We start from the raw sequence: 24134 nt of genomic DNA, 5'->3' as shown, positions 1-24134 counted from the left end.
GGAGCCCCCGGTCAAGGCACATATTAGAAGCGATCAATGAACAACTAAGGCACCGTAACAAAGAACTGATGCGTCTCATCTCTCTCCCTTCCTGTCTGTCTGTTCCTATCAGTCTCTCTCTCTCTCACTTCAAAACAAGAAAAAGGAAATGTCAGTTGCCTAATTCATTCACCTGGTGGTCTTGCATTCATGTATATGCAGCACTGCACACCCACAGAGGTGGTTCTTCCCCTCACTAGCTATGTGCCCTTACAGGCTACTTACCTCTGTTTTTTCACCTATATAATGAGGACACTGTGCATGCATTAGAGACGTCTCCTCCAACTGTGAGACAGGTATGTAAGCATCTGCAAGACACCAGCACAGAGAAATAAAGAGGAAAGGGAGAAATAACTTGAGAAAGAAGATATAGTCCTAATTGTCATATTAATAGAATCCACTGAATATTTACCTATTTAGTTTTAAACCTAAAGACTGCATTATCCTTAAAACAAACAAACAAAAACATCTATTTTCCTTTCCATCAACCTCATTCCATGTCCTGTTGAAGAGATGATGGAAGAACAGCTTAAGACCCCTCCCTGGTTGTTCGCACCCATTCAGTGGCCTGAGCAGTGGGGGCTGCAGACCAGTCTTCCGTGGAGCTGAGCGCTCCAGCCTGCAGTTGGGAACTGCTGGAGGCACACAGGGCACCTGCACGCCTTCAGACCAGTCTGCGACCTCAGGCTGAGCAGAGTGACCTTGGGATTTGGAGCAGTCCATTCACCCAGACATACCTCTTCAGTCACAGCCTTTTCAGCAGTGGCTGCTCTTCCTTTTCAATCTCTTCAGGATCCCTACAGAAGCAGAGATCAGGCATGGCCTCCCATGCGTGTTCCCAGGAGAGGGTACCACGCATGTGCAGAACTTCCTGGGCCAGCATCCACCACATCATACCCACTGAGTGAGCCCCTTTGTTGCAGGGGATGGCAATGCCCACACAGCACAGAGAAGAGTGTGACACACAGACCTGCGGTAGGTAGGCAGGTTAACAGACATAAGACACCTCTGTGAGACGCTGTGGTCAGCCCTGGGATCAGTAACCACCGGAAGACACGCTTCCTGGAACACTGCCTGGGTTCGGTCAGTGAAGGTCCTGGAGGTGAAGCGTCCGGCAACAGGAGTCGCTGCATTAGCAGCAGCAAACTTCAGCACAGCTCATTGGCCAGTGTCCCTGGACGATATGACCCTGACAACAGCTGGGTTTCCAATGGCAACAATGGCAGGAGCCACCCACAGGAGCACCTCCCAGGTCCCCTTCATCACTTTTCCTTTTGTAAATTTGAAAGTCAAGGCTGGTGCCGCCTGAGTGGGTTCTTGCTGCAAGAAACTTGAAGGCATTCTCCTCCTTCATTGGTAGGACATCAAGGGTTCCGGATTTTGGTAAAGCTTCCCTTTAGGTTACGATAACTTAAGTTCCCTTTAAGTTAGAACAACGCCATATGGAAAGGCTCTCTGAGTAAGCATGGAAAGGCTATTATCCTTCATTGAAAATGTCTGAAATTTTCTTCCTCCATCATCAGGAATGGGATCTTGAGAGCAAAATGGATCCATTAAAAAAAAATGTCACTTTCAGTTATAACAACAAGTTCTGATTCTAAATCAAAGTTTCAATTTCACTCCCAATTTAAAAATTCTGCTCTCTCCAACATCCTAATTTACAATTCTCAGTGTAGGCCTGTGTCATGGTCAGGAACTTTTATGGGGACTGGGAGCTGCATGTCTGGCGTATATCTGGTTCTGTTCTCCTCCCTCTACTGGCTTTCCAGAACAGGGTAAAAGGAAGGGCTTTTAAAGAGAAAAAGAGGGAAACATCCTGCCTTAGGTGCTGCTGCTGCCGTTTGGGTTTCCCTAAGCTAACACTGCCTGTCTGTGATCAGAGGCCTCCAGACCTTAAATCTCTGGTGGGCTGGATGTGTGGATTACTTAAAGGCACCCTGAGGACTGTGCAGCTCCCTGACATTAGTGTGAGTGACACACACTCCAGGTGATGTCTTGCCATCCCCCACTCCCAGCTTTTGCAGTTACCCTGCTACCATTTTCTGCTGGGGTGATGTCAAGGATCTTTAGATCCAGTTACCTTCCAAAATATTCTCTTGGCCCGTGGGAGACTCAGGCATCCCTTCCATGCTAACTGGTGGGATCAGGCTGTCCTTCTGCTGATTTTTTTTCTTGTGCAGCTGTTTCAGATGGTCCCTCTGGCCACCCACCTTCAGGTGGCTTGGACAGGAAGTAGCTACAACTCTGCGTTCACATGTGCCCGCCCACGTCTAGGGAAGGAAGTGTATGTTAAGTTCCCAAGAACTTTCTCACTCTACTCTGCTTAGAAGGCAACCTCTCCATGGGCCTGGAGTGTCTAGTGAGCATCTAGTGAGGAATGAAAAGCCAGGCTCCCCTCCTTGTAGGCAGTCCCAGTTTCTTGAAATTGTTTACTTGGAACTACTCTCATTTGACTGTGACGTGTGTAACTCATGGGAAACAGGAGAGATGACATGAGTCCCTACTCAACTAACATTTCATAAGTATGAAGTTACTATTTAAACAATTTGAGTTTGAGTTTCTGGTGTTTTCTTACATAGGCTGATTAAGGCGGTGCGGTATTGCAAGACCGTCCGGTCTACCACTGAATACCATCTGCTGGTGTGTACTTAGCATCTCCTCTTTAGCATGTGAGCATTCTTTCATCTTTGCAGCAATAGTCTGGAGTTCAAGACAAGAAGAGTCCCATTAATTATCATGTGAAGAAGCAGAGAGGCACTTCTGCTTTGTGCCCTGACCAGGAATCGAACCCAAGACATCCACACACCGGGCTGACACTCTACCTCTGAGCCAACTGGCCAGGGCCTATACCAGTGTTTTTCAACTGCTGATCCACAGACCAGTGTCAGTCGGCCAGAAATTTCATGGCAGTTTGCAAAAGAGTTAACCACCCTAATGTATGAAGATTAAAGACCCAATCATCTCAGTCAAATTTGCTTCTGCTCATGGTGATTTCTACCTTAGTGGTCCCTGAAATAATTCTCCTATTTTCAACAGTCCCCAAGTGTAAAAAGTTTGAAAACCACATATATATATATATATATATATTCTTACAAAATTCATGGGTGAGTACTAATTATTATTACTATCATTATTATTAATTTTAGTATCAAAAAAGGAAACTGAGGCTTAGACAGATTAAAGGATTTGTCCAAAATCAACTGGCCACGACAGCCTAGATAGACCTGGAGAGCATTATGCTAAGTGAAATAAGCCAGTCAGAGAGAAAGACAAGTACCATATGATTTCACTCATATGTGGAATCTAATGAACAAAATGCACTAACAAGCAAAATAGAGACAGACTCATAGATAGAGAGCAGGCTGACAGCTGTCGGGGGAGGGAGGGTTGGGAGGCTGGGAAGCAGTGGAGAAATTGAGCAAAAAAGAAGAAAAGAATAAAACTCATGGACACAGATAACAGCATGGTGACTACTGAGTGGAGGTGGGAGGTGGAGGAGGATATGGCAGATAAATGGAGATAGAAGGAGACTTGACTTGGGATGGTGAAAGCAATACAGTGTACAGATGACGTGTTGTAGACTTGTGCACCTGAAACTTGTATCATTTTGTTAACCAGTGTCACTCCAATAAATTTAGTTAAAAGGACAAAAAAGTACAAATTGGCAGTTACAAAACAGTCACAGGGATGTTAAAGTACAGGATAGGAAATATAGTCAATGGATACTGCAACACCTACATAGGGAGCCGGGTGGGCACTGGAAATATTCTAGGGGAGCACTTTGAGACGTGTGTACCTGTCTGACTACTACGCTGTACACCTGAAACGAATACAAAATAATACTGAATGTAAACCGTAATTGAAAAATAAAAATTGGAAAATATAAATAAATAAAATAAACTGGCCAGTTGATGGCAAAGCCAGATTTCAAAGTTAAGATTTCTGGAACCTAAGAGGAAACCGAACATCAGAAGGAAGGGAGAAATCCAGGAGAGCAAAGTCACGAGGAAGGAGAAGGGTGCTCTGAGTGAGAGAGCGGGAAGGGAAGGAAAATCCTCTGCTGTGTTTCCAATTCAATCCCTTTTGTTCTCACAGAGGCCTGGGAAGCTGACCGCCAACTTCCCTCATCTGACAAGTGAAGTGTAATAAATGTGTGCTTTTCTTTCTTGTACAAATGTGAAGTCATTTCCAAAATTAGCCCTGTCCAACTGTTAAAATCCCCAAGTTCCCAAACTCTCTCAACAGGAAACAGCCGTGGACATCCAGATGTTTCTCCTCACGGTGTTTGTCTGTGTAGTGTTTACATTTATCTTTTTCTTGTTGAATCATGATTGTATGAAATGCTTTATTATGGTGATCGGCCGTCTGCACAAAAGTACTGAGAAGGGGAACTAAAGGATGCGTGGGACAAGGTGACACATGGCTCCCTAGCCAGTGATCCAACTCAGGAAACCATTTCTGAGAGCCACACTTCCAGCGAATGCTCTGAGTTAAGAAATTCACCAAATACATAACTCAGTTGAGACTGTGCCTTTTCTGTATGAAGATAACTAGCACAAGAAAGAAGCCTCAGTGAACCTACCCTTGGTAGGTTAAGAAGGAAAACAATCTGCCTGCAAATCATGGAATGACCAAGGCTGGGAATAACAGAAGAACGTCTCCCTGCAGCAAGAGAGCTGAACAGAAGCCTGAGATGGTAGATAATAAGGATAGGCTATATCACCTTGAGTATCATTAGTTATCTCTTACCTGTGTCAGGAACTGGGCTATAAGAGGTAAGCATTTTGCATGTATACCTCAGTTAATCCTCACAAGAGTCTTAAAAAGAGGTATTATTTTCATACCCTGTTTGTAAGATAAGGAAACTAAAATTGAAGAGAGGTTAAACTACCTAAAAGTTTACATACCTACTAAATAGCTAAGCTGGGAATCCAACCTAGGTCTACCTCAGTCTAAAGAGATTATGCATTTAACTAACCATTTTATTCGGTTCTGAAAAATAAAAGAGTTTTAAAGGCAATGGACCTACTTGTTTGATTCTCCAAGGAGAAGATGGAGTTTTGCCTTAATTTCTAACAGCGGAGTTTGCTTTTCTCTTGGTAACTGTTGAAGGAGAGCCAGCCCCATCTTCCTCCTTGGCAGCTGTTTTGCTTGGGCAAGATGATCGCTTTTGATCACTTCTGTCTTCCTTTGGGGCTGCCATTGTTCATTGTTTCACTTTGAATGCCCAAAAGAGATATAAAAGGAAAACAGCATATACCTTGAAGGTCATAGTGACTAGCAATAGAAGGAAAAACAAAAACAAAAACAAAAAGCTACCGGATTGAATCCTGGAAGCCTTTCACCTACGAGGTAACCAAAGGGATAACTTATCAGACTTCCAAATGCTACCACAGCTGATGAATTAGTCTTCCTCCTTCTTCTTTAATTATGACCTTAGCCCAAACTCCATGCTGTTCATCCCACTATTAAAGGGAGGATAGGAAGAAAAAATAAAGATAAATATAATCAACTTTATGTGGATCTGCTATGTCTCATTAGCAATTTTATGGTTTTGGTGAAGAGTAATACTTAGAACAGAAAAGACATTTTCTCTTTTTTGTTTTTTTAACTGAATGTTTAATTGGTTTGTCTCTGTTGGCCTAGCTTGAGAAACGCCTGTATCCAACATGCACACACTGTATGTAAGAATGGGCATAAACAAAAGTCAAACATCTGCTCACCAGATCTGCCCTTCAGTCTTCTTCTCAAGCACCAGGGGAAGCATCTCGAGTCAGTCTCCGGTTTGACTTTGCAGGAATGCTGGGTTCTCTGCAGTGTTTTTGCCTCTCACCTTTCCTGGGAGTTTATAGGCAGGCTTTGAAGTTCCACTGAACAAACAGGGTCTCTGTGTTCCACTTATTGCAAGCCAACCCTGGGGCCTTGGTCCATCAGCTCCTTATTAAGTGTTTAGTAATTTCAGTTTCCACCTTTTCGTCTTGCTCGCTTTGCAAACATCTGGAGAGAATTAGCTCCCAGGCCTATGTAACATACCCATTTTGTGGTTCTAGGGAGAGTTGTGTGTTAGGGGATGTTGTTGCTCTTAACGAGCTTTCTTTATGGTTCTTAACTGTAAAAGGTACTCTCGTTAATATTAATAGACAAAGAGAAAGCAAGGCCACTCGCCCCTATTTAGCTGTGGCCTTCTTGACTGTGAGTGAGAACTTCATTCTGAAAAGGAAAGAACAAATAGTATAAAAATGGGAATGAAGTATAAGGTAAATAAATAAATTTATTTATTTATTTATATATATAATTATATTAATTATAACAACAATAATTAATTTCCAGGCACCTTGAAATCAGAATTAAGTCCATGATTCAATATAACGGCTAGCTACATGTGGCTTTTGAGCCCTAGTACATATTAAGATTTACTGTTTGTGTAAAATACACACTAGATTTGAAAGACTTAGTATAAAAATGTACAATATCTCATTAATAATTTTATATAAATTATAGGTTGAAATTATTATAATTTAGAGATACACAGTTAAACTAATCTTACCTGTTTCTTTTTTATTTTTTTAATGTGGTCATTAGACATTTTAAAATTATTTAAGTAGCTTGCCATTGTGGTTTGCATCAGGTTTCTACTGGACAGCAATGCACTGATAGATCAGACAAATTATTTAACAGAAAGTGATTAAGACTTGTAAGAATCCTATGACTTAAAATCCATGTAACATCAAAGTGAATGGGAGAGTTATCAAAAAAAGTATTACACTTGCAGAGGACCGGGTTTGATTCCCGGCCAGGGCACACAGGAGAAGCGCCCATTTGCTTCTCCACCCCTCCGCCTCACCTTCCTCTCTGTCTCTCTCTTCCCCTCCCGCAGCCAAGGCTCCACTGGAACAAAGATGGCCCGGGCGCTGGGGATGGCTCTGTGGCCTCTGCCTCAGGCGCTAGAGTGGCTCTGGTCGCAATATGGCGACGCCCAGGATGGGCAGAGCATCGCCCCCTGGTGGGCAGAGCGTGGCCCCATGGTGGGCGTGCCAGGTGGATCCCTGTCGGGCGCATGCGGGAGTCTGTCTGACTGTCTCTCCCTGTTTCCAGCTTCAGAAAAGTGCAAAAAAAAAAAAAAAAAGTATTACAATATCATCTTGAATTTCAACAAACAGGAAAAGATGGCTATCAGAAAGTACTGATTGGTGAGTTTTTTCTCAAGACAAAATTCTAGAATCAATTATTAAATCCAAAATTTACAAGCAAATTAGAAAACAAGTAGATGATTACAAGAAATTGGCTATTCCACTAAAAACAAGATATACAACATTAAATTTACTACCATTGTTGATTAAGAAGCAGTGACAAATAATGAATAATAGTAGTTAGGTTAAAAACCATAACTGGTTGAATATTTTTATTCAGTCTTTAAAATGTATCTATAGGAAAGCCTCTAGAAGAGGTCATAAAACTAAAATATTAAATTAATATGATCGATACCAAAACCAGTACTCAAAAAATACTGCATCAATAATGAGAAGATGATATATGAATATGACCACCATAAATGTGAAGTGCTGAGTTCATAAAATGAATTGTTTTAGGTACATCACTAAGGTGGCCCAGCTTGAAAATTATCCCCATGGAAAGAACTGATTTTTTTTAAGTATAACACAAGCTAAAAGTCTCACTTTACTGTACTGAACTGGCTAAATCGAGACTATTTTGTTCCGTTCTGGATAACCACAGTGTTGAGGGGGTCATAACAGTTGGAAAATGAAGGCCTGACAAAGGGGAGCACTGGGAGTGAGCTGGTAGCTGTGCTCAATGCTGCCACTCAGAGAGTGCGTAGACCTTCTGCTCTGTGACAAGAAACATGCAGATCCAAGAACAATTTGTTGAAGTTACAGAAGAGGTCGTAACAGATTATTATGAAGAACCTTAAAACAATCTTGGAGTTCTCCATGGGAAAGGTTTCCTGGAAGATAATAAATGACTCCCCATCCTTAAGGGTGTTCTGTAGACCAGGTGCACATTCACCAGGCATGTTAAAGAAGATACTTCTGCATTAGAAGGGAGGTTAAACTAAGTGAGATCTTTAAATTTCCAATTCTAAGGCTAGAAACCCTGTTATCATTATTGGGAGTCTTAAGATACTCTGCAGCATTGGTTTTCAACCTTTTTTACACTTGGGGACCAGTGAAAATAAGAGAATTATTTCAGGGACTGGTAAGGCAGAAATCATCCTGAATATGAGCAGATTCGACTAAGATCATTGGGTTTATAATCTTCATACAACATCAGAATGACACAACATTCTGTGGACTGGCACAAAACTTCTGGCAGACTGGTCTGCAGACCAGCGGTCAAAAAACACTGCTCTACAGGCTTCTGCTTGGCGAAATGAAGCTATCATCTGGCAGCTTCTTGAAACGATGCACCAGAAATTAGACTATTAAGAAAACTAGCACACAGCTGGTTCTTTGTTTGTGTTTGGGGGTGGGAATGGAGCAAAGCTCTGATTTGTAGTGTTTGACAATTTCTGTGGTGTAAATACTCCTACTACAGCAAAATTTAAGCTACCCACAGTTTAACAACCCGCTCGCAAATTGTCTGAAAACTTTACAGGATTCTCACAAGCCAGTATGAGCTGGGTTCCGTATAATATTGCTAGCATAGTGCTTAGCAGTCAGAAGGTGGTGTCAACAGGACAGAATCAATGAATCAAGTTTTTGTTTTTGTTTTTTAATATGGGCTGTACTTTCTGAAAGGTGTTAATATGTGACATGATCTCTTCCCTCGAAGAACTTAAGGTTAACTAGTAGGGGAGGAGAAGTGGTTGGTGGGACAAAGATTAACACACAGAAAAAAAAGTGAATAGTTTAGAACATGGAACAGGGCTGAACATATAGGTCTGTGCTAGTGGAGCTTGGAAAGCAGTAAAGGGACAAAAAATGTTTATGGACAGCTGAAATATTCCATGTATTGTGTGAGCCACAGGTTCTTACATTTCAAGAACCACAATCATCATAACCCTGTAAGGTAACCATGGTGCCACTGTATGGTTTAGGAACCAAAATAGCTCAAAATATCAGGACTCAAAAAAAATCAAGACCTGTACCTGTGGCCACAAGTGCACCTAAATCTACCGAAGCGTCAAATACATCCCGCCATGTCCTCTTTTGTTTTTGTTTTTTTTTTAATTCATTTTAGAAAGGAGAGAGAGAGGGAGAGAGAGAGAGGAGAGAGAGAGAGAGAGAAGGGGGAGGAGCAGGAAGCATCAACTCCCATATGTGCCTTGACCCAGCAAGCCCAGGGTTTTGAACCGGCGACCTCAGCATTTCCAGGTCAACGCTTTATCCACTGTGCCACCACAGGTCAGGCCCCACCATGTCCTCTTTTGCATTGTCAGGGAAGGAGGAGGTAAGACTAAAGCTTAGCTGGAAGGATAGAGAGATTTTAAGGCCTCTTTCAAAACTAGAGGTCTGCAAAGCAGAGGAACGGTCCCACCTGATTGCGAGGCTACCCTGCTGCAGCTCAGGCCAGCAGCTTCTCTGTGGAGGTGTCACTCCTGAGTCAGGCTAAGTCAGAGCCTGGCAGAGCCAACCGTGAGGTCAGACAGAAGCCCCGCCCACTGCGCTAAAATGTTTCTCCCTGCTGCTCTGTGGAACTGACTTAGGTGTGTGTGTGTGTGTTGGAGGGGGGGCGAGCTTTTGTTCAAAATCACAACAGTGTGAGTTAGAAAAGTAAATAGCTCCCTGAGTGTCAATTTCTCCTAATGTAAAATGACAAGAAATACTAATTCACACTTTGTTGAGTTAAAATGTGTTAATTAAAAAAAACTCCAAAAAAACACCTAGTACAGCCAAGCACAGAGTAAGCGTTCAATAAATACTAAATTCCTTTCCCACCACGTAGGACTGTCATGTGTATCATTCTGTCCCCAGTAACGAACTTGGTGCCTAACAAAAACAAGAACAAACAGATAAACCTTGTTTAGTTACAAAGCTGATTCATTACTCGAGGCCCAGAAATTCTTTTTACATTAAATAAAATAACTATATGTGCACATGTGGAACTCCACTCCAGTGTTCAAGAGTAGTGTATGCTCTTCTCGGGCTAGTCCCGCATGCAGATAGGAGAGTGCCAACTCTTTGACGAGGTTTCCTGAGTGCCTACACTGCCAGGCTGAAAGCGGCCTCTCTCTGCTTATTTACTTCAATAAGGGCATCGTTCTGCCGTGATCATTTCCGGTGAGCTGTTTGCCCATTACACTAACAAGTGACAGTGCCGACGTTGCTGCTGAGGGTGCAAGGAGAATGTCATGCTGGATGCTAGTCATGTATTATGGGAGCTCAAGGTTAGTTCATTTAAGAAAATCAGTGGTAGAGGTCCTGGGGCTGTTGAGGAGGCCCCCTGATTTTTATGAATGGCCTCATGAGCATCACTGCGGCATGAAAGGATTGACCAGTAATTGAGTGAATGGGAGCTGAAAGGAACTGCAGCCTGAGGCTTATCATGACTTCAGGTGATTTGAAGAGAACTGAAAAGTGGTTGGCAATGTACAAAGCTCCCCGGGATCAAGCAAAGGCACCCAACCATGATAATTCACCCTTTCCATTAATTCAATGCCCCCACCCAGTGTGGCTTACCAGGGTGTGCCTACAGGCGCTCTCTGCATGTGTGCTGCAGCAACCAGCTTGGAAATCCACCGCTGCATTTGCTGGGGAGGCTGGCTCCGATCTGAGCAGACAGCACGAGCTGTCGTCTGGTTTTTATTAAATTCCATAAGTAGGAGAGTAATTCATACCCCAACATGTTACAGACTCACTATTTACATAGTGAGACTCTGATTGAAAACTGTTTTGTTCTTTTCTGCTTTTCTCTATGTTGCAAAATTTTTAATGAGCATAGAATACTTTTATATTTTTAAAAAGTAAATATTTTAAAAAGGAATAGTTGCCTGTCAGAAACAGAATAGGCACAAAAATATATTGCTAAAGGCTTTGAGAACTATATTCCTACAGCTCTGTTGGTCAGAAAGTCATCTTATTGGAACATTTTCCTCTACTCTCTCTGAATTTGAGTGAGCTTTGTTCTGAGACTGCCAATTGAAAAATTAGATATACATACTACAATTAGAGGGATGAGTAATTGATCCCTAGCACCTACTGAAGTTTGAATTGTAGGTTAAGTGATTGGAAAATGATGGCTTTTCAAAAGCAGGCCTTTCTCAGCATGAAATGACAAGATATATGACAGCTCTTTGCCCACTCGTGTATTGAGCATCAATTGTGCTGCATCAGGCACTGTACCAGGCACTAAAGATACAAAGATCATTTGTGTCTTAACTATAATTAGGAAGGTTGATATGAAAACAATATTGCAGCTCCATGGGGTGAGTTATGTACAAGAGAGTATGGGTGAGTAGTCAGGTCAGGGCAGATTTCACAGAGGCTGGGACATTTCAATAGTCTTCACATTAGAGTAGTCTTTTGCTAAGTACACCAGACATAGCTGGGTGATAAAGAGGTGTGTAGAGGTGAAGAGAATCTGGCTGAGGGAAAAGATGTGTAAAGGCATGGAAGCATGATCAGGACCTCAAAACCTAATTCATATAAGGTTCTTAAAGACAACCATTCTTATCCCAAATAAGAAGCTAGACTAGTGGGCCACTATGAGCCCCATGTCCATCACTTATTAGCCCTGCCTTGTACCCAACATGAGAAGGGTGGGTGATTTAAAAAATATATATATCACCATCCAAAAGCGCTTGACGATCAGAGAGTTATTTTACCGTGATGCTTCCTATGCTTTTGATAAAATAGACTAGAATTTAAACTCTAAGGTTGCCCATTGAAGAATAAAAAATTAGGATTAACATGATAAATACTTAAGTTTTGTGTAACCTACTTGAGATCGTGGATGGCTTTTCCTGAAAGAAATGAAAATCTGGGGACTGTCCTACTATCCAGACAGGTGGCAAAAGGAAGAGAGTGGTGTACCACTGGGGCTTGCTTGTGTCGTCAGTGGCCTCCCAGTCCTAGAAATAGAAATAATTATAAAGCAATTTTAATCTTTACTGAGTTCTCTTGAAGCATAGTGAAAAGAATCCCAAATGTACAGCAAAGCATATGAAAATCACCTTTCCCTCCCTCTAGTCATATATATTACACAGTTATGGCTGTCTAGTTTCATGCCTTCTCCTTGTATTCCTCCAGTCTCTTAAACCTACCATATTTCCCCATGTAGAAGGCACTCCCATGTATAAGACGCACCTTAATTTTGAGTCCCGCAATTTGAAAAAAAAAAATGTATTACATAAAGTTACTGGGCTCAAGTTTTATTCATTATAAAATGCATACAACTCCTCGTCCACGTGAAAAAGAGGCAAATGCAAGTTAAAAAATCTACAACTACTGTATAAGACGCACCCAGTTTTTAGACCCCAAATTTTTGAAAAAAGGTGCATCTTATACATGGGGAAATACGGTAACTACAAAAGCACTTATCCTTTCACCGCCCTCCTTCTCTTCCCTTTCTAGACTGATTCCTCTCTTGGCTGGTAGCTCCCTCTCCCCTTTCTAAAGTGAATCAATTTCTCCTTTCTAGCTCACTACTCCAATCAACACCATAGTATTTTTATATCTGTGGAGAAGTTTAATAAGCAGAATGGGGGGGTGATACTTTGCAGAGGCTGGAATACCTAGGAGAATGATTTGTTTTCCTTGTCACCTGAACAGCAAGCATTTTTAGTCAGTGCTGGCAAAGTTTCTGTCAGCTCCCATAGGCCTTGCTCACCCTAAAAACAGAAGACCTGCCATATCAGAGACGCTTGATGTAAAATGATCTTCACAAGCTTGTTGTCCCTTAACTTCGATCTTTCCTTTTTATTCACAGCAAGTTTGAGTCTCATTCCTTTACTAACCCAAAGTGGATAACTACAAGGTATTTAATCGGTTAATGCCTGTGTTCCCCACACTCCCCAAGGGCAGGGGCCCATCCATAGCACTGTCCCTGGAAAACGGAATGCATTCCTTATTGCTTTTAGTATTTATTAAAGTAAATTGAACATGAAAAATAATTCCCCAAAGGATTTTTTTAGTTCCTTGAACCAAGTGTCTAAGTCAGGAATCCTGGAGCATACACAATTGCACCCTGCCTCGAGCCACCATATGAATGCATGGCCAGGAAGCAATCTTCTCCCCATAGTATTTTTTCCAAAGCAAGCCAAAGACTTTGAGCACAGAAAGAGCCTTTTTTTTTTTTTTTTTTTTTTTTTTTAGGGAAGTGATCAGATGCAGTTTTCAGGCCCAAGTCTTCCCTCTTTGATCCCATACTGGCATTTTAAGAGTTAATCTGCTGCCACCTAGTGGTTCTTAGTGACTGGGTGGAATTTGCCTTGATGAAGGGTCAAGGTGGTTCTAGAGTGGCGTTGTTTCCCACTCCAGAGTACTAGTTAGAAGAGTTGGCCTTTTGAAAGCATATTCCCAGCTAGCCTGGCCGGGTTGCTTGGTGAATAGAGCATCGTCCCCGCCCTCGTGGTCGCAGTTTGGATCCCTGATCAGGGCACGTATGAGAAACAACGGAGCAACTAAATGGAACGAGTTGGTCTCTCTCTGTATCTCTCTCTCTCTCTCTCTCTCTCCCTCTCCCTATCCCAACTGGGGCCTGTTTCCTGTAGACCTGAGGCAAAGCAGTAGTACAGGCTAGGATTTCTTGCAAGTTTTCCGCCATGGGGTGCCGCAACAGCTGTGACCCTGACTTGATTTTGATGTAGACTTCAAGGGCGCCGTCCCCAGCAGGAGGGAACATTTTTACCTCAGGAGCCTATTCACATTGGTAGCCTTGGCAGGGAAAGTTCCAGAAGCTTTGATTACACAAATACCTCTGCTAGGTACAGGCCCCGTCTTGGCAACCTGGGGAGAGAGAATGTGCACGTGGGCCGATTAAACCAAATGACCCGTTTCCTTTGCCGGGGTGGGGGGCTGAGGGCTGGGGGCTGGGGAACTTCAGCTTAGAAATGATTTTTCTCCTTGGCTGTGTTGCCTGGAAACTTGGAGGTTTAATTAGGAGTGGGGAGGTTTTTGGCTTCTGCAGCTGCCTCTGCTCTCCCTCGGGTGTGTGTGTGTGTGTGTGTGTGTGTGTGTGTGTACGTGTGTGTGCGTGTGTGCGCGCCCCCCCCCCCCCCCGCAGTGCAGGCCAAAACTGTCTGGAAAAATGAATTGTGGACCAAGGCAGATGTGACTCTTTTTATTTCAGTTTATTTCAGTTAATAATTTTTAACCTCTGGACCACAGGGAGGCTGTGAGTGTTTTATGTATCATGTCCTGGAGCTTGGATAACAGGGTGGCAGTGATAGCTATTACTTTATTCTCTATATCTATCCAGGATCAATCTTTGGAAAATTTTCTAAATGTTCCCAAGCAAGTCTGAGAAGGACTGCCCTGGGTCAGTGTCCCCTGGCTCTGTAAGACAGAGCCCAGCCGGCCCCCATGCACTCAGCCCACTTTGTTAGGGAAATACTCAGAACAAACAAATTTAAATACAATATCTTTAATTTTTTTATTAACCTCAACATCCTTTATTAACTTTGATATTACCAATTAGTTATCCTCCCCTTGGAATATTTGGAAATCTTGAGGTAGAAGAACTTTCTTTCCATTTTTCTTTGGTATATGTGCCTGTTTGTGTATATTTCTTTTTCAACTATAAACATAGCACATAAATATGTTCCAATGATAAAAGAATTATAAACAGAAGTATAACCCCACCTCCTCAGAGTCAGGTTCTGCAGCTGGGGTCAAAGTAGATCTAGGCACGTGTTGGCCCTTACCTGCTTCTCCCCCACCCCCTCTTCTTTTCTCCCTTTCCTTGCTCCTTCCTTCAGAGGAAGATTCAGAGACATGGTCCTTCCCTTTATGGATGGCGGAGAAGCAAGCCGTCAGGTACCACGTGTACTGGTTTCCTAGGTCTGCCATAACAAAGTACCACAGATTGGATGTCAAGGATGTATCGTCTCACAGTTCTGGAGACTAGAAGTCAAGAACAAGGTGTCAGCAGGGGAGGTTTCCTCTGAGCGCAGCCTCTCCCTTAGCTTCTGATAGTTTATTGGCAGTTTTTGGTGTTCTTGGCTTGTAGGAGCGCCACCTGGAGTTGCCCATTGCAGGCTTAGCTGTGGCTTTGTTGATTTAGTAGGTGTGTCAGTCACCAGTCCTGCACACATTTCTGCTGTTTTCACCTTTTCTCTCTTTGCTTCTGTGGTAGTGGTTTTCGGGAAGAAAGGGGGCTAACTGCATGTATGTGTCCAGCTTGCCAGCTTTAACTCTGGAGCTGTTCTTGTCTTTTAACCAGCATGTTCTTGGAGATGTTTTCAAACTTCAAAGAATGATGTTATTCCTGGGCTGTCTGGAAATTGTAGGGAAGATTAGGACGAAAAAAAACTTCAGTATGCCCTATGCAGTCTACAAACACATGCGCGCACGCACTCGTCTGACCGTCCACGTTGAAAATCCACAGCCAACCTGGGCTGAATGTTTGGATTCACCAGCTCCAGATTATTATTTTTTTCGGCAAGTGATTTTCTTACATTTCCCAAATCTTTTATTTCACCTCTTCAATTTAATTTTGAAAGTACAGACAGCCAAAGTGTTCTTTCCAAAAATGCAAATCCAATTACTGTATGCCATCCCCCTACTTCAAAACATTCCGTTTCTCGCATGACCAGTTGTGGTGCAGTGGATAAAGCATCAACCTAGGATTAGTTTCCTAGGGCTAAGGTTCCAAGTTTGAAACCTCAAGGTCGCCAGCTTGAGCACAGGCTCACCAGCTTGAGTTTGGTGTCACTGGCTTGAGCATGAGATCATCAAAATGATCTCATGGTCATTGGCTTAAGCCCAAGGTAACTGGTTTGAGTAAGGGGTTCACTGGTTCAGCTGGAGCCCCCTGGTCAAGGCACGCATGAAGAGCCATCAAGGAACAGCTAAAGTGCTGCAACTATGAGTTGATGCTTCTCAGCTCTCTCCCTTCCTGTCTGTCTGACTGTCTTCTTGTATCTCTCTCTCGTTCTCTCTCTCGCTAGCTTAAAAAAAAAAATCAATGTCTTTTCTTTGCCCTTAGAATAAGGTCCAAAATTCTGCTGTCATCTTATGAGCACCTCACCCCCCATCTGAGCCCTGACTGCCTATCTAGTCTCATGTGAGTCTCTCCTTTCTTGCTTAGCCTTGGCTTCCTCGGCCATTTCCCATTTCCATTAGACCTTTAGAACTGCTCTTTCCCCTGCCTGGAAAGCTCGCTACCTCAGCCTCCCAAATGCTCTATTGAAAACGTTCTTTTCCCTGGGGGACCTTCTCTGACTACCCCTCGGCCCCTCCCCATATACACTAGGTTAAATCCTGCATTACACACTTCCATGACATCCTGTGCTTTTGCTTGATAACGCAAATGTTAACTAAATATTGAAAGTGCTCTACTGAGAAAGATACCTGCAGTACCTCTTCTGGAAATCTGGGCTTGGTTTTCTCTCTCCCATGTAGAAAACAGCCTTAGATGTCCTCAGGATCCTGGAACAGGTTACCAGGTGTCTTACAGCTCTTCTGCCAGCTCTATAAGCAGAAGATCCCCAAGATTAGACAGAGACATAGAAAAATGTAATTTTTATTTTTCATAGCCAATTAGGAAAATTGGTTATAGCAATAAAGTTAGCAGGTCATAAGAGGATTCTCATAAAATAAACTGAACAGAGGTCCCTGTTATAGAATTACAGTAAGACATGTTAAGGTGGCCCCAGATTTTTTTTCCTCATTGCTTTTATTGCGGGGGAAAAAAAATGTAACCCACTGTATGCAGTGATTGAAAGTTTGAAACTGAAACTATTTGTTTCCTCGTCTGTAAAACGAGGAGGTTGAACTAAGTACCCGCCAACCTGGCTCTAAAAGCTCTGACCTTCTTCTATGATTCTTTAAAAGAGCTTCTGGGTTTCTGAAAATACATTGCTCTTGAGGAAATCAAATTTTTATTGCAGGGTTTTTAAAAACATAAACATCTTTATAAACCTGACAACAAGCCAGGTGAAGAATAGTGTGGATTTGGGATCTGCTAACAATGGTACCATTCTGAACTGTTCTATAGTCAGCATTTTAGGACTCAGCCTAGAACTATGTGAGGGCTGGAATGGCTCAAGTCTTCAGTGGCAGCTTGGGAATTTTGTGCTTTGACTCAAGGGCAAAAATGAAATAATACCTGCCTAAATGCAAAAGAGTACATATTGTCGATAAATAAATAAACAAACAAATTATGTAATACTTTGTAGTATTATTTGGTAAATATTTATTCCCCTCCATGTCCCATCATAGGCCTTTACCTTCCTCCCCTATTAATGTTGAGTTTTGCCATACAATTTGCTTTGGCCAACACAATGTTTGTGAACATGACATATTACCTTAAATGTACTTTCTCAGGTTAGGTTTAATCTTGTGCACTGGTGACCCACCATGAGATGCTCTGAGTAGCATTGTGCCTTTAGCCTAGACCCCAAAATGAACAAGCGTGAAGCAAATGTAAACTGAACCCACACACGCACCCAACTGAGTTCTGCCTAACTCAGTCAGATCACAGTTAATATGCAGACCTTTGAGCATAAAAATAAATGCTTGTTTTAAGCAAATAACTTTTGAGGCAGTTGTTACACAGCATTATTGTGAAAAAGCTGACTGATACAGGATGCAATGTGAGTTCTCATGAGATATGAAAAGATGATGATTAAGGATATGGTTTCTAAATTGTGGCATATCTTGCTTTGAATTTCACTTCTGTCATTTACTAGATAGGAAATGTTATGCAATTTACTTAACTTCTCTGAGAATCAATTTCCTCATCTGCAAATGGAGATAATCATGGTACCAACTTCATAGCACTGCTGCGTGAACCAGATAAAATAATACAGATCAAGCAGCTAAGACAGTGTCTGGCACACAGTGTGGCTCCAGTAAATGTTTGCTATTACTAAAAGTAATAACGGTAATTTCCATAAAATGAATCTTACTGTCCTGTCAACTTACATTATAAAACTGGATATACTTTTCTCTATGAAACTGGATATAAAGACTTATTTGGAAATATTTGGTGAAGAAGGATGAAGATAAATAATATCCTATCGCATGAATGATAAGTTCCATATGATTAAAACTTCCTTGTGTATGGGAGGTATATTTTCTACCAAGAAAGCCAATCTGTGTGGTAAGTGTGTATGAAACTGTTTTGAGTTCCTTTACAACTATTTCCCAAATTTGAACCCCTTTTACAATCGGAGTTTACATTTCCACACCCCAGACGCTAGGATATGAAGTGTGATGACAAGTATTTTAACAGTCTGGGTCTGACCCTCTACTGTTGGTTCCCAGAATTGTTCCTTAAAGTTCACAGCTAATAGTGCAACAATGTTGTGCTTTGCCTTCATGTATTTAACAAATTTTTACTAGGTCCTAGGTATTGTATTAGGCACTGGAGGTAAAGAGGTAAAGAAGACCTGGTCCTGCATTCATGGCAGTCACAGTTTGGCTGTAGATGGGCACCTATGTTTCACTCTGTTGCCGACTGTGATGGATTTAGAGGGACTACCCAGAGCACTGTTTAAAAACAATTTTAAACCTGACCTGTGGTGGCGCAGGGGATAGTGTCGACCTGGAAATGCTGAGGTCGCCAGTTCGAAACCCTGGGCTTGCCTGGTCAAGGCACATATGGGAGTTGATGCTTCCAGCTCCTCCCCCACTTCTCTCTCTCTCTCTCTCTCTCCTCTCCTCTCTCTCTCTCTCTCTCTCTCCTCTCTAAAAAATGAATAAAAAATAAAATAAATTTGAAAAAAAAAGAACTAAAGAACTTAAAAAAAAAAACCAAAACAATTTTAGCAGCATTTTTTGATTGATTGATCTGTAGAGAAACAGAGAGAGGAGGGAGAGAGAGAGAGAGAGAGAGACAGAGAGAGAGAGAGAGAAGCATTCATTTGTTGTTCCATTTAGTTGTACATTCATTAGTTGCTTCCCATATGTGCCCTGACCGGGGATTGAACTTACAACCTTGGTGTTTCAGGACAATGCTCTAACCAACTGAGCTAACCAGCCAGGGCCAATTTTACTAACATTTGATCTTAGTGGGGAACAGAGCCATAGGCATGGAAAGAAGAAATGGTTTCGATTGTTTGCTAACCCAAGTCTAGTTGGGGACAGACACATATACAACAAAATATAATATAATTTGGTCAGTGCTATTTGTGAGATAATGATGAAGTAACATGAAACACAGAGCAAGGAATAATTAATTTTGCCAAGAGGGGAATAGAGTAAGGAAAGGCGTAGTTGAAAAGGTGAAATTGTAGCTGGGCCCTGATGGATGACTAGGAATTTAGTAGGTGATGAAGTGGAGAAAGAAGATTTCAAGCCAAGAACACATCATGAGCAAACGCACAGAGGTGTATAAGTGTGTGGGGTGTGGAGGGAACAGTGAGGAGTCCTGTTAGTTTAGGACGTAGGGTGTGGCCATGATGCTGGTGGGAGTGTGTTGTAATAGTGGGCTCAAACCAGACTCTACTGCTTTAGCCATAGGATTTGCCTGAAGGCTTTTAAGCTACAGCATGATATAGCCAAATATGTGCTTTTAAAAAGTTACTCCAGAAGAACTAGATTGGAGATAGAGAAAAAGAGAAAGAGGCAAGCCAGCAGAGAGGAGGCTACTACAGCCGTCAGACAACGAACACTGGTCCCTAAACTGGGGTGCCATGGGATGGGGGCAGAGAGAGGAAATAACATTATCACCTAGGAAAGGATGTTCTTTGCTTTAGAAAAATGACCTATTATTGCCTGACCAGGTGGTGGCACAGTGGACAGAGTGTCGGACTGGGACCTGGAGGACCCAGGTTCGAAATCCCAAGGTCACTGCTTGAGCACAGGGTCGCTGGCTTGAGTGTAGGATCATAGACATGACCTCATGGTCATTGGCTTGAGCCCAAAGGTCTCTGGCTTGAGCCCACGGTCACTGGCTTGAGCCCAAGTTCACTGACTTGAGCCCAAGGTCACTGGCTTGAGCAAGGGGTCACTCACTCTGCTGTAGCCCCCTGGTCAAGGCACATATGAGAAAGCAATCAATGAACAGCTAAGGTGCCACAATGAAGAATTGATGCTTCTCATCTCTCTCCCTTCCTGTCTCTCTGTCCCTCTCTCTGAGTCTCTCTGTCGCTGTCAAAAAAAAAAAAAGACCTATCATTAGGACTTCAATTCATAAAAAGCAAATTCAATAGTCTAAATTTTTTCATTGCCATATTCTAATATTACTGTTTGGATATATGTGTATATCATTAAACTACATTTATTGGCCCGATAGGGAGCTCAGTGAATAGAGTATCCCTCTTCCCCCTTCTTCCCCATCACCCACCTCCAGCATGCAGAGGTCACAGATTCAATCCCTGTCCCGAACACGTATGAGAAGCAACCAATAAGTGCACAACTAATTGGAACAGCTAAGTGAAATAATGAATTGATGCTTCTCTCTTCTCTCTCTATCTCTCCCTCTCTCTCTCCCTCTCCTTCCCTCTCTCCTTTCCCCTCTCTTTTTCTCTTTTCTTCAATCTCCCCTCCTCTCTCTCTCAAATCAGTGGAAAAATTTTTTTAAAACTATATATATAAATGGAATTTTCAAAGAGTAATCTCGATTTTTCAAGTTATCTTCATGATAATCCTATAAAGTAAGTACTGTAGTTTCCATTTTACAGAGGAGAACACTGAGACTCAGTAATCTAAAAATCCCAAGATCAGTGCTCTTAGACTACATATCTTCTAAATGTCAAAGACAGCATTTGAACCTCGGCACCTGGAATCTAGAGTTCATGCTCCTAACACTACTCTATACCATGTAAACAATGAACTCTCCAACATTGTGGTCCATCTCTGATATATGTTAAACCTTTTGCATACCTCTTTTTTCCCCCAGTGATATATATCTTGGCCCTGGAAATAGCCAATAAGAATTAGAGAAGTGTTAGAAATAGGAGAAAGTACCAAGAAAATGAAAGATAACCTCATAGTGACTGGGTTCAACCTCTTAAATAATCCAAATAACTTGGACTTAAATTTAGTCTAAGAAAAGCTACTGACTTATTCCTGAGTACTTGAGAGATTTGAGTCTCTTACTCTGCTGGAATCAACGCATTAATCAACCCACTGGCAGTGTACCTAGCACTGTTCTGGGGGAATAAATCACCTGTGACTCAGCCCTACGTAAAGACACAGGGGAAAAAGCCCAGGACTATGAGTCAGGAGACAGAGTCGGGACTCCTGGCTCTGCCCTTAACCTGCCCTTTGGCCTTGGACAAGTCATTTCACTTCGGGGCCTCCGTCCCACCATTGCAAATAGCCCCGATGATCTCAAAGGCCCTTACCATTCCTGCAGCGTTCTTGTGGCTGCCTTACAGTATCTGAAGGAAAAGGAAAAGAGCGGTTAGTATTCACATCAAGGTATGGTAATAAAACACATTCAATTTGCCACAACTGGTTTAGCAATCACTTGGCCTCTTCTGAAACAACCTCCTAAGTATGCAGGGGAAGTGTTTATCATTCCTGTTCCTGAGGAGCCTGACGCATCACTGAGAGAATAGTCTTCACAATTTTTACTTTTCAAAAATGGCTGCATTTGAAATCTTCCAGGATATTGAAAACTTGTTTTAGGGGACCTGAGGCGCTGTTAAACTGAGTTACTCAATGCTTTATCCCTCCCTCCTTTTTATCTTGCTTAGAGAATCCCCAATGGTGATTTTAAAACATGTTAAGGTATTTAATCGAGGCCTCTGGTGTTTGGGTAGTGCATAGTTGACTCTGAGGCAAAATATTTTGGACAATGGCTGAATATGCTCACTGTCTGCTGGAGCTAAAGATTGCAGATAGATTTTTGCATCTTGTTTCTTCTAGGGGGGAGACCACAGGGTGAATGGAAACACAAACTTGCTTTTGCCACTTCAACAGCCCCGTCAGTTTTCTTGCCGTGATCATTTTGGCTTCCAGAGAAACCAGCGTTGAACCTTGAAATAGGGCGACTGGCTGCCTTCCAGCTCTCACCATCGAGACAAGTCTCCAGAGAGCATGGGCTCCAAACAGTGATTAGAGATGATGGCATTCCTGGAGTTCTGGGGCCGCATGCTCTGCCCTCCAAAGCAAGCGTTTCTCTTCTGGCTTCACACTATGCGTCATTCCTTATATTAACATAGGAGCTGACAGATTGGTTGAGAACCTGCAACTAATAGTTTTGAGGTCATAAGAGATGATTGTGCTAGTTCTAATTCCAAAGCCGATCTTTTTTGCAGATTATGATGGATGACTCAACACAGTGGTCAGCGCCTCTTGTATATTTTAGGTGGAATGCTTTCTTTTGACACATACTTTACAGAGACATATGTGTATCCTATTTTAATTAATGGAAGAAATGATTCATTCACAAGTGAAAGATTTAATTAAAGAAAGGGTCGGTATGGGTCAGCCTTGAATTGTAAAATACCTCTGATGTTTATTATACTCTCCGCCATCTCTGCATGCTGTCTGGAGTGGTACATGGCCTTGGAAGGAAATAAGATGAAGTTTAATTAATTCATTCATTCAACTGATATTAATTGAGCTCCTACTGCGTCCTAGGTGCCAATACCAGGCTCTGGAGACACAATGGTGAACAGACAGACATAGGTTTTGCCCTTACAGCTGCTTATGATGCTGGCAAGGATACAGGTATAAATGAGGAACAAACAAATAGCACACTATTACTACAGATTATAACCTATTTTATGAAGGAAAAATTGTATGGGCTGTTCTCTCACAGTGTTTTGGAATTGTTTTTCCAAAATCTAACTACCCATTTTATTACTGTCATGCTTTTTAATTTTGGAATATATATCTGAAACCAGTCTGATCCAAGTCTGGTAGATAAAGTATCTTATTTCTAGAAGCAATAGTTATAAATATTGACTTACCCAAACTTTGTATGTCATGGTAGCTACTTCTTCTCAATAAGGTAAACCCAGTGCTTTACAATCAGACATACCTGGATTGAAATCCTGACTTTTCACCTTAATCACTTCTGGCCTATGGTATCACTACTTTGCTTTTCTTTCTTTCTTATTTATTTATTTATTATTATTATTATTTTTTTGTGACAGAGAGAGTCATAAAGAGGGACAGATAGGGATAGATAGGGAGGAAGGGAGAGAGATGAGAAGCATCAATTCTTCATGGCGGTGCCTTAGTTATTAATTGATTGCTTTCTCATATGTGCCTTGACCCGGGGGCTATAACAGACTGAGTAACCCCTTGCTCGAGCCAGCAACCTTGGGCTCAAGCTGGTGAGCCTTGCTCAAACCAGATGAGCCCTTGCTCAAGCTGGCAACCTTGGGGTCTCGAACCTGGGTCCTCTGCATCCCAGTCCAACACTATCCACTGCGCCTCCACCTGGTCAGGCAGTACTTTGCTTTTCTGACTTCAGTTTTTGTGTTTCTTTGGAATAGTACATAAGAGATTAATTCGTTGTGAAAAAAATACATGAGTAGTAACTAGTGCACAGCATTAATATTTATAATTTGTTCTTATTACATTATTCATAGTTCATAATATCATTACCTCTCTTCTGCGACTTTCTTCATTGTTCTTTTGTTCTGGATGTTTGTTATTTTCTTACCTCCTTATTTGATGACAAAGGTCATAACTTTTTAAGCACAGGACCCAACCTGGTATATAGTTTGTGCTCAATAAATACCTGTCAAATCAATGGATGAAATTCTTTCGATCTCTTTTTGGAACTGGGAAGAGATAGTAAACAAAGCAATCAAAGACTTCCCATAGCATTTGAAATAACTATCTTTATTTTTTATCATAACAAACAGGAGCCTGCATGCCCTGGGATCTGCCTGCCTTTCCAATTTCAACCACTACTACTTTACTATCCCCCCTGCACTTAGGTTAAGCCACCAGCCTTGCCAGGGAGGCCCTTCCTCTGGAACAGTGCATGGCTCACTCCTCCAGGCTTCAGATCTCTGCTCAAATATTTTCTCTTCCAAGGGTTCCTCTCTGACCACCTCACCTAAT

The 24134-nt window shown here is 42.0% G+C and overlaps 1 pseudogene; it reads right to left on the bottom strand.

The window, feature by feature from the left end:
• Positions 1 to 568: 568 nt before the first annotated feature.
• LOC136330018 (small ribosomal subunit protein uS2-like) overlaps positions 569 to 24134 on the bottom strand; it is a 61327-nt pseudogene continuing 37761 nt past the window's right edge.

This window comes from Saccopteryx bilineata, chromosome 3, assembly GCF_036850765.1.
Source record: "Saccopteryx bilineata isolate mSacBil1 chromosome 3, mSacBil1_pri_phased_curated, whole genome shotgun sequence".
Taxonomy (NCBI): domain Eukaryota; kingdom Metazoa; phylum Chordata; class Mammalia; order Chiroptera; family Emballonuridae; genus Saccopteryx; species Saccopteryx bilineata.
Note: the sequence above shows the minus strand (reverse complement) of the source record. Positions and strands in the feature narration are given on the sequence as shown.